At 45.8% G+C, this 14,122-nt stretch overlaps 1 protein-coding gene across 3 annotated transcripts in view; it reads right to left on the reverse strand.

The window, feature by feature from the left end:
- Nucleotides 1-14,122, reverse strand: part of ZZEF1 (zinc finger ZZ-type and EF-hand domain containing 1) — a 3,309,810-nt gene that overhangs the window by 2,807,685 nt on the left and 488,003 nt on the right. The window lies entirely within an intron of this gene.

A 14,122-nucleotide genomic window follows, 5' to 3' on the forward strand; every position in this document is an offset into this window, starting at 1 on the left:
TTTGATTGACAGCTAGGCTGAGTGAATGGGGTGTGCTGCATAAAAGCAGGTCTTTGGGGACTGGAACTTCAGAAGTCGCCAGAGGACCTGAGAATCCGACGAGGGAGAAGCTGAGCCGACCTACCACGACGACACCACCGGTGGAGCCCTGCGGAACCGACTCACCACTTCCCGACGACAGAGAAGATCTCCCAGCTGGAGAGGCTTCTTCCCCTGACTGGTGGGCACAACCAGTTTACCTTCTCTTCGCACCCCAAACCGGCTTGTGGTCGAATTGCCCGTGCCAAGCACCCCGGCAACCGGATAGCCACTTACCACAATCATAGGACCGCTCCTTTTACCTGAGAAACTCCACGGCTGGTTTCTTCCCTGGCAGTGCAACAGACTCCTGTCTTCCTGCCCGACGAGATCCTCTCTTCCCCCGGACGATGCACCGACTTGCATCCGCTGCCAGGAACAACTGCCCCCGCTGGAGTATTCTCACCACTTTAAGGTACTGTGTCCGCCAGGCCTCCCTTTCTAAAGATTGCTACAAGGTAATAATAATCCCCTAACCTTCTGGACTGGGCTGGCCGCCTTGACCTTCTAACTGGTCCCTTTCTTTGGTCCAACTCCTTTTTGAACCTTTTCAAGACTTGTGCACTGCAACCGTGTGATCTTGGACACATTTCGTTTGATCCTCTTAAAGTGGATCCAGCCTATTGAACTCTAACTTCACGGTTTTACTTTGCCTTCCTCTCTTGTTGTGTTCTTGTAAAAGTGTTGGGACCTGTTTCAATGTATTCTCTACTTTTCTCTCCCTTTTAAAACGAATTATTAGAGTGCCATCTGCGTTAAGCGCTCACCGCGGTCTGAAAATAAGTGGGGCTTTACTTAAGACTTGTCTAATATTCTTCTAAGGGAGTGTATATCTTTTAGTGACCGTGTTTTTGAATTGCTTACTATTAGTGCCTGTGTGTTTTTCTAGATGTGGTTTTAAAGAAATAATTTTATCTCTTTTACCCCAAGTTCCGGTCAGTGTTTACTTGTTCTACTGTGTTCTTTTGACCTATTGTGAATACTCTGTATACTGCCTCTTCTTGAGGGAAGTCTGACTGCTCAGCCACAGCTACCAAGTGAATCTGTGTGGTACAGACTGCTACCAAGTGGGTTTACTGCCAAACACCTGTAGTCTTAAATCTTTTGCAGTGGTCCCAGAGGGAACTGCACAGGTTTCTGCCTAACAGAATGTTTTTAGACGAGTTAATATATGTATTACTAATATGTTGCTATTGCACTACGCACTTTCTCAGCCGACTTGTCAAGTGTGGGAATGATGCTGCTAGAACTAGATATGCAATGTTGTAGAGTTGAGCCTATTAGGTACTATACAATAAATGCTGCTAATGCACTATGTACTTTGAGGTCAACTTGTTGTGTATCATAAATTGTTGCATATATTAAGCACTTTATCTACGGGACAATGAGTGTTGAGATAAGCACTATGCACTTTCTAGCTAATTGACTCAACACGGAATATAGCCAATAGCACTATGCAAAGCACTCTGTGTATTTGATTTTAACAATGATCACTACAAATGCTGCTAATGTACTATGCACTTTATAGTTTTTGTGGGCGGCTTTGGAAATATTTATTTGCACCATTGTATTGCACAGAGGAAGAACGAATGCCAAAATTAGCAATGCATGTTGGAAACTGAACCAATCCAAGATGGCTGACACGCAAAAAAGAGTACCTAGTCCTCTTTCTAGCTCTAAAAGTGACACCTGCTGGACAATTTAATGAGCACTTTTTGAGTGTGTGATTTGTTGTGAACAAGCGGCGAGGAAGCCGCGAAACGCACCAATGCACAGTTTTCTGCTACACTTTATGGGAGTGCCCGATCTGTATTACTTTTAAATTTTCTTTGCTGTGAACTATTCCACAGAAATACAAATAAAGGAAAGTATGTTGCAAAGGAATCAGCGTCCAGATAATCATTTTGGAATTGTGATGGAGTGCCACTTGTTTTTTGACTGGTGAATAATCAGTAATATGCAAGAATATATATATAGGGTTTAATTGAGGATGATTTGGCTAAATTGGTTGTTCCCTCTTGCTACACCATACCCACCATTTATTTTTTACCCAAGACACATAAATCTCTTACTCATCTCCCTGGCAGACCCATCGTTACTTTGTGTGATTCATTATTAAAGCACCTGGCACAATTCATTGATGAAACTTTATTTCCATTTGTTTGTGAAACCCAGGATTCAACAGCATTTAAGAGCTATTAAAAATTCTGATCCTGCGTACCCGATGCAGATCATGTTTTGAAACTACGACAATTGGAAACAAGATTTATCCTTCATTTCGATACAAAGTATCCCAAAGGCCACAATGTGGATGAGGAGTTGCATACATTTTTGGGAACATAAATACTCTTAGCTGCTTTAGTCTCTAAATACTGTAGTCATGATGCTCCTCTTGTAATTCTGTATACAATTTGTTGGTATTTAGGAGGATTGTCCTTGGTCTGGCCTTATGCCTTTAATGTTGATTTTTGTTTCTATTTTTCTGAATTCTGGCGGTTTTGGACTAAACTATATGGGGAACGCACACCTTCATTGATTTTTGGTCAACATTTTCTGACCTCGTCTGTCTGGTCCTTCTACTGTCTACTCTGCTCATCACATCACTTTACTATAGATTGGTTGATGATTTGGGCATATTTTCTTTGGTGCAGTGCAGTGGTAAAGCTATGGTCACTTCTTTATTTTTCATGCAGTGGGTTCACTACTTCACTAGCACTTTAGCATGGTGCTGTTAATTGTTATCAACTTATTTTTTCATTAGTCGATTTGCTTTTATAGAGTGGTTTTCATTGTATCATCACTCTAGTAGGATGCTATTAATACCTATCAGCATATACTTTTCTAAAACCCTCCCTTTAAATTGTTGTGTATTTATGGACATGTTATACATGCCATTATGTACGCAATTTAAATTATAGTCAAAACTATTATGTCCTGCACTTGCACTTTATTATTAATCTAATTGCTTAGGATTTCTCAGGTATGCCCGCTTTTGACATTATGACAGCACTAGCACTTTAATATCAGGCAACCAGCATCTTGATTCCAACCAGTTCTTCTTGAATGGTGCGGACGGTCTATGAACCTATGGATATGCCACCATTTATGTCATTATGTGTGTATTCTATACTTGAAGTTAAGCAATTATAATTGTACTTGTAACTTGTTATCGAATTACGTGTCTACGATTTGTTGATCTGCTGCTATTCATGCTACCGTGTTTGCACTTTATATCTGGAGTTGTAATAACTCTGATTGCACTTTATCTTATGCGTTATGACCGTATTAGCATTTTTACTCCAATATTATGCTTTTTATATCTGCATTTGAACCCTATTTGACTTCTATACGTTGCCTCAATATCGCCATATTTGTATTTCTCAAATAACTGTGTGCATTTATGAATTGTACCTGCTGCAACACTATACTGAGCCTGCACCACTCTGTCTACACTTCGAAATTAGCTTTTCCAGCTGAAGTCACATTTTGTTTTGATTTATGACTCTGATCTGCTTGTCTATTCAATGTCTGTTATGTTATCGGTGTAGGACCCGTCACTAGCAAACTTGTATTTTATTCTGGATATGGTCTATTATTTTTACTAATCCCACTGTGGGTGTAATATACTTGTTTGACCATTTACATGCATCTCGCACATTAACCTTTTCCCTTGTTTTGGGTTACCTGTGCAAGTTTTTGTGATTCAGACTGCCTACCTCGGTCCGTCCCAAGATGGCTGTCACGTGTACCACACTGAGAACAACCTTTTAGGAGAGTGGGTGCAATAGTAGAAGGACTGCATACTATGATATATACTGTGTGTTAGTATGGTTTCCCATACGTGATCAAGCGCTCAGTGCAGTGTGAAACGCGTTGTCTCGTAGGACCTACCCCATGGCGCCCTGCCGCTGTTTTTTTATTGTTGCTATCTTTTTTGGATGAGTTGAATAAACTAGTGTCAATTGTGATGTGAGTTGCACATTTCTTTTAGACTGCTTTGGAGATGTCCGTTGTCCCGCTGGGAGTGCGGTTTTCTGGCCTCCTTGTTTGTTGCTATATTTACATGGAGCGTTCCATGTTCTAAACCAGCACAGGGATTCATAAATGTTTTGTGGCGCGCATCAACTCATTCGCTTTGTGAGTGGAACTGCTGCCGCTGGTGGCAATTTCCAGTATATTGGATTTGAATTGCAGCACCCACAAGAGAATTGGATCTGATTTGCCCTTTCTTGTAGGCTACAATGTGTGCCGGAGGACGCACAGATCCTGGTTTTACGGTAGGTGTGCTTCCAGCTCCTGTTTTTCTCTGGATTTCACTTGATGGTATTGTGCATTGCAATCATTCCACATCAGTTTTTCTTCCCTTGCTGCCAGTTTATACTGCTTTGGTGATAGGGTGGCACGCCGTGTGAGGCTACTCCAGAGCACCCTTTGTATTTTGTTAATTCTGATAGAAATATTTGCAACATGCAGGACGTCTGGGTGGCAGCCCAGCTACTTCAGGCCAAGGACCTTTTTAGTGAACAAGATATATCGTTGGCTCTGCCTACTGGTGGTGCCAAAAAAAGTGATACTAACACTAGCAAGGAGGTGACTCTGCTTAAAGAGATTTAAAAGCTTCGAAAAAAGGAAATCTCAAAATGGTGGGAAGAACATTAGTTACAGAATTATTTATATATTGGCCATGCACCCTGTGGCTTATGCATAATGACGATACCCTCATTTGAGGACCAAGATCCGCGCATGCTTGAAGAATGGGGTGAAGCCAGCAAAGGTTGCTCTGCGCAATTCTTGACTATTCTGGTTAAATATGCCGAATTAGATCGAGTGGTTGCACTTCAACAACTGGAAAAGGCAGAGGCTGAATTAATCAAGGTTCCAAGAACAGAGGAGGGTAAACAACTACGTACCAAAATAGAAGATAGTCTACTTACTTATGAAGATGAAATTAAACAGTGCAAGCACAGGAAATTCATCAGGGACAAACTAGACTATGAGATAGGACAAGTCTTCACCTTTGCCAGACGGTTTGACTCCCTGAGCAAAACTCCTGTGACACAGCCGTCACTAACCCAATCTGGGGATTTGGGTGTCATCTCTTCAGAATCCGATATCTCAGCTTCAAAAAACAATGAACCTACAGTGAAGCTTAATTTTTTTTAGAAGAAATGCGACTGCTGTGCCAGGATGGAAAGAACCAAAAACGAGGGAGGGGTCGCGGCAAGGGCAGAAGAAAAGTAAGAGGGCAGAAGTTACAGGCAGGAAGAAAACCCGCCGAGGCCGACGTGGGAAGCGGCGCATAGGTGCACCAACAGAGCAGGTCAATGCGCTCTATAGTCAAACATTAAAAACTGACGCCATGAAGCTATGTCAAATCATTAATCTTTCTTCTCATGTTCTCACAAGGCTGCAGCTTTCGCTACTCTCATTATGCTGTAACTTCTGCCCTACTATGACTTTTGATTATGTCCAGTCACGTATTGACCTTGATAAATTTCTTCGTAAAATCAGATTAAAATGTTTTTTGCCATCAATCCTGTAGCGGCCAAACCTTTCACAGTACGGACTGGCCAGGCTGATGATCTCATTTCTGACATCTCTTTGTTGCTGGAGTTGGCCTGTCTGGATGATGATTTGTTTGATGCCTCTAATTCTGATTCCATTGATTTTGTTATCCATCCTAATTAGGATGTACATACTAAGCTTAAAAATAAATCCAGATTCAGTCCTCAGTTCTATGTGAGGGGCTGCATTGAGGCCTTCTATGATCTTTGTGTCAATGACTTGCGGAAACTGCAGAAAAAATCTATAAATATCAAACAGAACCTTACTGCCTCACAACAATTGGCCATTGTTGAATTACAACATCTAGCTAATATTGTCATCAAACCGGCCGATAAAGGTTCCACATGGTGATTCAAGAAAGGGTCAATTATGTGGCCGAAGCCAATCGTCAACTAAGTGATCATTTTTGTTATGCTGTGTTGCCAAAAAAACTATTTCCAGAAATACAGTGTGAACTCACATCTTTATGTGCCCAGTGGGTAGAAAAGGGTTTAATTGAGGATGATGTGTCTACATTCTTATTCCCTCTTGCTACACCATACCCACCATTTATTTTTTACCCAAGACACACAAATCTCTTACTCTTCCCTCTGGCAGACCCATCGTTACTTTGTGTGGTCCATTATCAGAGCACCTGGCACAATTCATCGATAAAACTTTATTTCCATTTGTTTCAGTTCTGCCATCTTATCTGCGGGATACTAAGGATTTTGTACGACATATCACTGATACTACCTGGGAGGAAGGGCTTATCTTGGCAACTCTTGATGTTGTTTCCTTATACACCTTTATTGATCACAATGTGGGAATGAAAGAATGCAAATATTTTTTGGACACTCGTTCGTTGAATCATTTGGGGCAGAGTTCTATCATTTTGGATATCTTATTGTTTTCTTTGACTAATAATGTTTTCTGATTTGAAGTTTTTTTTCGGCAAGTCAGGGGCACTGCCATGGGCAGTACACCTTTGCCCCATCGTATGCTAATTTAACGATGTGATGTGGGAGGCAACTTTCTTATCTGATTTACTTTTGATAAGTTTTCCTACAAAAATCATCAACTGGTTTCAGTACATGAATGACGTTTTTATAATTTGGAAGGGCACCGAAAGTGACTGGCTATTTGTGAAGAGCATCAATATGGCAAATTTAAGGTTCACTGAATGCCATGGCTATACTGAAATTGTATACCTTGATGATGTTGTCATGCTTGATACTTCAAGCATGCATACGGCATTACATAAAAAACCCTCTAATACAGGCCGGCCCCTACATGCCAGCAGCTGTCATCCGCTTTCATGCAAAAAAAGCATTCCCCATACGGCGAATTCATTAATTTTCACCAGAATTGTACAGACATTTCACAATATGATCATTGTTGTGCGGCGGCGGCAGACTTTCTAATACAGGGCTATGATAAAAGAATCATTGAAACGGCCTACATGAGGGCACGTGGACTTTCCAGGGACAAACTTCTGCATGGCACTAAGATTGACATAACTATTAAGAATGAAGAACCTCGGTTCATTGTTACTTTTGTTAATGCTTCGAACAATGTTCGCAAAATTGTTGAGACATTGGCGCATTCTCACATTGGAAAAGGATCTTTGCCCCTTGTTATCTAAACGTCTAACACTGACTTATAAACGAGTACCGTCACTAAGGGACAGGATGGTTTCCAGCGTTTTGCCTCCCTTGGATAATAGCACCTTCCATGACTAATTGGCTCTCTGGCTCAGCGATAGGATTTACCAAATATTTAAAATATAAGGCTTTTGCACATGCCACAGTGTTGAAATCATTCATAGACTATTACTAAACTTAACTATGTGATCAATCATTCAATGAACTGTGACACTACTTTTGTTGTGTATGTTCTTTCATGTCCTTGCATGAAGTGGTATATCGGTAGTACTACGTGCAAACAAACTCTGGATCCTACAGCGATTAAAAGCTATTAAAAATTCTGATCCTGCGTACCCGATGGCCAAACACTTTAATAAGCAAAAATCATTTTCATGTTCTTGCTTAATGCTGAAGGGGCCAGTATCATGGCTGCAATTCTTTCACGTTTCCGGGCACCAACAGGTACCCCAATTAGAAAAGCCCACAGAGAGCTCTTCAGTGCCCAGTCCTGGCCAATGCAGTGTAACCTGAAGAGGAACCCTTTGTGGGCGCCGAGATGGGCAACAAGCAATTCATCTTTATGGTTGACACAGGTGCTACTAAATCATGCATCGGTGGTGGAAACTTTCCACTATCAGGTGAAACTTGACCAGCAGGGATTCTCTGGGGCGGTCGCGACAGTTCCCTGTACAGAAAAGGTAGATATCAAAATAGGAGGACAGGTGGCACGCACGCTCTTATTGTAGTCCGAATCGTCACCAATAAATCTGTTGAGACAAGTTTTATTGAGCAAGCTGAACAAGATCATTTCCATTACAAACCACAGGGTGGTATGCGCCATCCCAAGTATGTGTGCTCTAAGGGCAACAGTCTTCATTCAGGCTCGGGGAGAAGATGTGGTGGTCCGCGGCATCCCCGTCGAACCATACATGTATGTTTATTGAATATTGTTGATTGATTGGGACCCCATGCTGGTAAGGCGCATTGGCGGGTACTATCAGATTTCATTTTTTCGACTTGTGGTAACCCAAGAATTTGTGGCATGCACGATACAGTCCCTAGATTTACAGGGTCTGGTCGTGTCAGCCAAAAGGATTGTTGTTGGGACCGATGCTCATGGTTGCGAGTGGCGGACAGTGCTGTGCATTGACCCCAACTGCGCCCCTCAAGGAAGTGACAGATGCAGAGTTGTTTGAGGAAAGGGATGACAATGGAGAAATTGTATTGGCAATTTGTATTCCTTGTGACATTATGGTGCAATACCGAAAAATTATAAGTTACTCACCGTAGTGACTAACATACTCTTAGTCCTTAGTCCCTTTTCCTCCATACTGCATGGGTGTCCCTTCCAAGGGATGGGAGACTGAACTTTTTTTTACCAGAATAAACTTTCGTCCCCTTTCAATTTAAAGGCGCGTCGGGAAGCGGCCCAGAAAGTATGCGCTGCCCTGACTCCGCCCTCCGGCGCCACACCTCAGTCCCCATTGACACGTCGACAATAGGTTTAACATTGCCTAATGACACAAGTATTATTATTAGGGGGGAGGTTGGTGGGACATATGGAGGAAAGGGGACTAGCGTAAGTTAGTCACTACGGTGAGTAACTTATAATAACTCTTACGTCCCGTCCCCTTTCCTCTATACTGCATGGGAGATTACAACTGAATATAGCCCCAGGGTGGAGAAGAGACCCTCCTTAAGCAAATAGGTTCCTGAGAACCGCCTGTCCGAAAACCGCATCAGATCTAGAGCCAGCATCCAAACAGTAATGCTTGCTGAAAGCCGAGGGTGTGGCCCAAGTGGCCCAAGTGGCCGCCCTGCTTATGACTTGCCAGGGCACATGGTGCTGGAATGCGATGGCCGTTGCCTTGGTCCTGACCGCTTGGGCGTGCATGTTGGCCGGAAGCGCCTTGTGCTAGCCCTCGTACACTTCCTTGATGGCCGAGACCATCCAGCGGGATATGGAGGCCTGATAGCCTGGTCTTCAGCCTCTGAAAGTGATAAACAGGATGTCCGATTCGCGTAAGCCCATGGTCCTGTCCAAGTAAAATTTCAGGGCATGCCTGACATCCAGGCAGTGCAGCACTCTGTGCTTCGTCTCTGGGATCGGCAAAGAACGTTGGAAGGCACCTTGGATAAAAATGCTGGGTATATCCGTAGAACTACTTCGTCCCTGTGAAAGGTAGTATATGGTTCCGAGGCGACCAGCGCCTGTATCTCGCCTACTCTACGAGCCGTGGTGAGGCCGACTAGCAAGCCCGTCTTGATGGTGACCAGCCTGATGTCCGCAGATGCCATTGGCTCAAACAGTTTGTCTGCCTGGGCACCCAAGACTATGTGTTACGCTCACCAGGTATCCACGGGGACGCCACCCAGCCCTGGTTGGATGATTTGCACTCTCGAACCTTCTCCCGGTCCCTTGGTAAGGCCTCTGGTTAAAGATGGGTCTACAATATAGGAGAGCTGGATTCAATAGCAGATTGTCGTTATGTTTTCCCACCTCCCTTGGCCTCAACTCCTTCCTCCCCCTTGGGCCTTCTCCTCACCTTAATATTGTAAGAGGTGGATTCTCTGTCCTGCTGCTCGTGGCAGGGGCGCGTAGATGTGAGGGGCGAGCAGCGACCAAGTTACTTCACTGGTGCAAGCCCCCTGCGGGAATCCAGGCCTGCTGCAACTCCGTAGGTTTGCTGCTTTAAAGTCTTTATATGCAGTTCTTATGTTCCTCTTAGTTCGAATAATAATGTCTTGCTTCTTTCCTTTTAGGTATGGAAAAGTATTTTGGTGTTGTCATGCAGTTTGTAGAGGAGCATGGGCTGGCAGTACAAAAGCGCGGTGTGCGCGATGCTGTCCGGTGAGTAATGCGCGATGAGCGGCGCTGTTTCGCCTTTTATATTGCTAACCTGTGTCTTTTCTTCTCCTTGCAGGTTGCGATGTTCCTCGCCGAGCGCCGTAATGTTCCTGCAATGATACTGACCAGGAGATGACTACCCAGGTAAGAATTGTGTGGCTTTCTTCATTCGGGAGGAAACGTGAGTAAACGCTTACTAATGCTGTCTTTCTTTCTCCTCTTTCCAGGTTATGGTATTCCAGGATGCATGCAGTGCCGGATGGAGTTCGTACCGTCAGGTGAGTGGAACTGAAGTCAGCGATGGATTGAAGACAGGATACTGTTCCAGGTAAGTTTCATAGTGTTCTTTCTCTCTCTGCAGGTCCTTGGTTTCAGGTAAGCTGGCATCAAAGAACTGGACACGGTGAGCGTTACCCTGCCCACAGCAGAATAACGCATAGCATGTTCTGCTGTTTGGGTGCGGTTTAAATAGACTCAGGTAAAGTAGTCCAGGTAAAATAGTCCCAGGCCTGCCACACCCAAAGTAGTCCAGGTAAAATAGTCCCAGGCCTGCCACACCCAAAGTAGTCCAGGTAAACTAGTCCAGGCCTCCCACACCCAAAGTAGTCCAGGTAAAGTAGCCCCAGGCCTGCCACACCCAAAAGACTAGACCGCATAGCTCAGTTCCTTGCTCCATGTTGGCTGACCCCCCCTCCCCCCAAGTTAAATAGTCCCAAGTAAATAGTCCCATTCTAATGTTTGTCTTCATGATGGTTATGAGCCTGGCGCCAGGACCGCCTCCCAGAGAGTCTTGGATGAGGTTTTAAGGCCTTTGACCTGGCCCTAACTGGAAGGCTCACTTGCCAGTGAGGGCCAGGGGCAAGGGTCATGACACATACCCTTTGTTAGCGGCAGCCAGTATGGCATCGGCCTTGACCTGACAAAGATGCAAGGACGCGTTGGAATACAGTTTCTTCCCGTACACCTCCAAGATCTTGTCTTCCTTGCCTAGCAGCATCGACAAAGAGGCGGCTAAGGACGACTGAGGCTAGGAGTATAGTGATGCCGCGGCAATCACTGAGGAGTGTGGCTGAAGATGGGCCGATAGCAAGAGTGTATCCCCCTCCATCTGCCTGTTCTTGGCGTCCAGGCGTGGATTGATCGGCTGGACCGAGTGGGGCTTGTGCCAACCCTTCTTGGCCAGGGAGACTACATCAGTTTGCAGTGGAATTCCTGTTTTGGCAGAGGGGTGTTGTGTGAGGACTTCTGCCAGAACCTCCTCTGCCGGCTGTTCAGCCTCGGGTTGCGGTAGGCCCAGGTACCCCGCCAGCCCTGCAAGACGTTCGTGGAAGGCCCTTGCTGAGAATGGCATGTCCTCCTCATCCGTATCCTGTGGATCGGGAGGATCCTGTGGAGGTGGAGAAGTAGCTGGAGCCGGAGGCTGGAGTACAGTGACCTCGGCCGGAGGCTGAGGAGGAGGCAAAGGCTGGTACAGAACCGCCTGAGGAATCAGCTGGGGAGCCAGAGGCAGCGGCTGCGCCGGGACCGGGGTGCCGGCAGAGGCACTTGTGGTGCCGGTAGCATCATAGGGAGGACCTCCCTGATGGCGTCCTTGAGGATAACCCCCATCTGAGGTGACAGAGGAACCTTTCGAAGAGCCCGTCTTCACAGGCCGGAGAGGTGATAGCGGGTACTGAAAGGGTAGCTGGAAGATGTTGGAGCCGCTACATACCCTGTCCGTATGGACGCAGTAGAAAACTGCCCTGCGCCTAAGAAGGATAGGTCACGCACCTGGTTGAGGCCAGTCCTACCTTTACACTTGTTCTTCGCCGAACTCCTGGAATAGCGTCCGACGGGTGCCTCGGTCTAGTGCGGTGGCCATCTTATCGAGCTGCCTGCCATGTGTCTGCGATGAGTTGCTCGGGTCACTGGGCCCAGCCTCCTCCAAGACTCTAGCATATGTATCACGAGGCCTACCCTGCTGCTCGGGCCTAGACCCGGTAGGTGTTGACACACTCGACCCGGGGGGTCGGTAGAGCTGCGTTTAGGTGCCCCCTTGGAAGTATCGCTGGTACTAGGGCGTAGCTCCTCAGCCATATTGCCGGTACAATGGCGGAGCCCCTCGGATGACAATCCGGTACAAGAATCTCTCGGTCCCTCAACACTGCCACCGGGAGGATCCAAGGATCCCCCGGCCGAAGGCCAGTAGCTGCAGCAGCCTCGGTGCATGTGCTGGTACAAGGACCTGAACGGTCCCTCCCGCACAGAAGAGTCCTTGGGAAGGAGTCTCCTTTGTGGGGTGCAATGGAGAATAGGAGCCCTACCTTGGGCCTGGCTCAGTGTTTCACGAAGTTCTTGAGGTCCTCTGGAGGCCACTTCTGGAAGAGCTCCCTCACCTGGCTAGTCTGTTCTTCAGCGACATGCTGAACAAGCCTGCCAATCGTGGTCTGGGCCAAGGCAACGTAGGCAGAAGGCGTGAGGGTCTCAAGTTGGGAAGAGCCCATTGCAGGATGGACACCTGCTGAACCCTGTGGTAGTCGACATGCGCCGGGGAGGAGCGTGACGCCTGAGGACTGAGTACCTGAATGATAAAAAGACAAAAAAAGACAAAGAGATTAAGTATCTGCATGTGGAATTACATGGCCGAAGCCAAACCCAGGAGCTCTGGTGAATTCAGCCCGTTCCCGTCGACACAGAAAAGGGGACTGAGGTGTGGCGCCGGAGGGCAGAGTCAGGGCAGTGCATGCTCCCTTGGCCGCACCCCTGCGTGGCTCTAAATTTAAAGGGGAAGAAGGCTTTTTTTCTGGTAAAAAAGGTTCCGTCTCCCGTCCCTTGGAAGGGACGCCCATGCAGTATGGAGGAAAGGGAACGGGACCTAAGAGTAGTACAGTGTTCTTTGATGGCCCTTGTTACTCTGCCCCATTCACGGAGAGTGACTTCGAGCAAGTACTAGAAAGATTATGGACAACCAATGCCCACGATGGTTTATAGTGATAATTTCGAATTACATTATGTCGAAAGTCATAATGTCGAAAAAAGAAAGCCGAAAAAAAAAAAATTTAAATGTCTATTTGTGTTTGTTTTTTGTTCGAAATGGGGTAAATTGTTTTACCCCTTTTTTTACTTGCAGAACCCCGCAGCCTTTTTTTTCTTTCTTTTTTACCGAACCACACCAAAACATGCAGCGGACCTGAAAAAAATACAGACCGTTTGCATGCAAACATTTTCGTCACAGGTTATTCAGCCGCGGGAAGTTCACACAGCACAGATCCGCTCTAAATGCCTAAGGAACCTGGCAGCCCAGCGTGGTTATTTCGAAGATACTGAATTATATTGGGTGGAAGAGGGCTTATGGGAATCTCTTAATGAACCAATCGCCCTTGAAGAAATACTTGCAACAATCAAGGATCTCCTGAGGTCTAAATCACCAGGTCATGATGGGCAAACAGGGGAATTTTAGAAAGCATTCGTCCCTATCCTGGCAACACTCCTACTAGGTGAGTTTGAGGAGGCGATCGAAAAAAGGTGCACTCCCCACACGATGTGCGAAGCAAATGTGATTCTGCTACATAAACCCAGAAAAACACCTGAAGACTGCGCCTCCTACAGGCCAATCTCACTGATAAATGTGGACAACAAAATTTTCGCCAACATCCTGACCAGAAGGCTGCTCCCATTCATGCCTGGGTTGGTACTAGCAGATCAAGCGGGTTTCCTACCTGGACGAGACATTTCTTCCGGCCTTCCATTTTTTGTATCAGAAGCTCTGAACCCAGCGGCCCAGGCAATCGCGGTTCTTTTAGATGCTGAAAAGGCCTTCAACTCCATCGAATGGCCATATCTTTTCGCAGCATTACAAAAACTGAGGTTGGCAGCCCATTTTATTAAACTGATCTCTTCTTTCCAAGAATCCTTCAGAGAAAATCATAATTGGGAGAAAGCGATCAGGCCTCTTCATTATGGAAAGAGGGACCAGACAAGGTTGTCCACTGTCTGCAGTACTGTATGCCATCGCTATGGAGCCACT

The sequence above is a fragment of the Ambystoma mexicanum genome, chromosome 9 (assembly GCF_040938575.1).
Source record: "Ambystoma mexicanum isolate Mex_15411 chromosome 9, UKY_AmexF1_1, whole genome shotgun sequence".
NCBI lineage: Eukaryota > Metazoa > Chordata > Amphibia > Caudata > Ambystomatidae > Ambystoma > Ambystoma mexicanum.